Here is a 2,164-nt window from a genome sequence, read left to right as displayed (position 1 = left end):
GTTAAAATTTTTCCATATTATTCGTTATTTCTTATTTTATTCAAAGTTTTCGGTCAAATTCCAAATTTTCTCTCAAACCCTACACTTTCTTTTTAGTATAGATAGTATTTATTTACCTCATGATATGCTGCAAAACCTAATTAATCACGAATTTCTAATTTTATGTACTCTTGTCTCCGATTGTACTTCCCAAACATCCTTAAAAGTACTACGACGTTTCGCACAGGCTTAAGCCCAACAACCTGGACGAAATGTGATTTTTTAATTTTTGACCCCAATATTGCTTTGATTTAAACATCTGTCATACAAAACAGGGGAAGAATGACCAATAGAATGAAGAAACTACTTTATTCCTATATTATGATTGTTCTAAAAGGGAGAAAAGGTAATCAGCATTGCTGTTACAAGATTTTCTTTCCAGGGTAGGTCTAACATAAGCCATGGCTTCCAAACTAAGATAAAATATTTCCCTACCTAGAAAAAATTCTAATTAACAGTGATGAAGTTTTTTGGGGCGAAATCTCTTGCGCCCACCCTCACCCTCCTCTTTACTACGCCTTTGGTAATAATATTCAAAACGTTTCCAATTTAATTTACATACCTATGTGAAATTCTAAAAGTGAAAGAAAAAAGCTCAACAAAAGCATTAATTGTGAAAAAATTAACCGTAGGCTTAATTATTAAATAGATCATTATCCTTAATAACGTTCATTGCAATTAGTGTAAACTAATGAAACATGTGTTATTTATTGCCCGTTGAAGACACGCAGTAAAATAAAAGGATTGTTGCGTATTCTTATTTTGCAAGGGCATCTTACATCAATTTCAATTAAATAGAGGCCAGAAGAACAATTCATTCCCTTTCTCTTCTAACTCTCCACAAATCAAACTCAGAGGTATGCACATGTTATATATTTTTTATTTTGTTATATATAAACATTATCACTCGGTTTAAATATAAAAAAAAGATACTCAACTAATGTTCGGATGGGGTTAGTCTTGTAAGGGCTCGTATCAGACAATTTTGTGCTGCATCCGGCTCGAAGGACCAACTATTTTTATTAAATTGCAACTGCATTAAGATAGTTTCGTCAAAACAAATACCTGTATATAATAGCATAATTCCACTGAATTATGGCATTCCTTTTTTGTTAAGAAATGCTATTGTTATAGGTACACTTATGAAATGTTTAATAGAACGTGGCTTCTTAATGTAGATATGTGTTGAAGATGTTAATTAATTTTATTATAATTGTGAAAAGTTTGACATGTATAGGACTGTTTATGTTTAAATTTGAAATATATCCAGTAGATGGGTAGTAAATGTACAATAAATTTTTGAGATTGTAAAACTGCTTCAAAAGTTCTGCTATTAGATAACCATCAATTAAAGTTTAATTAATTTATAACATACGTGGTTTTACCCGCGGCTTCGTTGGTGTTGATGAACTAAATACGTGTTAAAGGTCATCGTCGACCACATAAAACTAATTTTTCTATCCCTCAGGAACAGTCCTTTTTTTCTGGATAAAAAGTACCCTACGTCCTTTTCTGTACTCCTGACAATGTGTCTACAAAATTTCATAATGGGTTTTACCACCGGCTTCACGTTGATGTCCTAAATAAGTGTCGAAGATCACCGTCGACTACATAAAACAAATTTTTCTATCCCTCGGGAACACTATTCGTTTTCTGGATAAAAGGTACCCTATGTCCTTTTCTGTACCCCTAACAATATGCTAACAAAATTTTAGGATAACCTGTTGAGTAGTTAAGGTGTGAAACAGATGCAAACACAAAGTAGTTTAGTTAAGACACATACCTAAAAAATGAAATTTTTATTATTTTATAAACAAAAGAATTATTTCTCTTTTGAATGAAGAAAACAATTGACAAGTTTAATGTTTATTTTAATCGTAACAATTGTTTTCGTTATAATAGAAAGAGTATAAACGAATATTAACAAAAAGTTTTACAGGACTTTGGCTGCGTTCCGTAAGGATTGTAGCATCCACATATAAGAACAGTGCGGCAGGATAACGTAACTTGGTTCGACCACAGTGGAAACTAAGACATTTTTAAATATTTTTACTTCCATTCTTCACCATCGTCTTTCAGTTTCCTTTTTATAATTTTTACTTGATAAGCTTTCTATGTATATTAA

The sequence above is a fragment of the Agrilus planipennis genome, unplaced genomic scaffold (assembly GCF_000699045.2).
Source record: "Agrilus planipennis isolate EAB-ADULT unplaced genomic scaffold, Apla_2.0 scaffold54, whole genome shotgun sequence".
Taxonomy (NCBI): Eukaryota; Metazoa; Arthropoda; class Insecta; order Coleoptera; family Buprestidae; genus Agrilus; species Agrilus planipennis.
The sequence above is the reverse complement of the archived record's forward strand: the minus strand, read 5'-3'. Positions refer to the sequence as shown.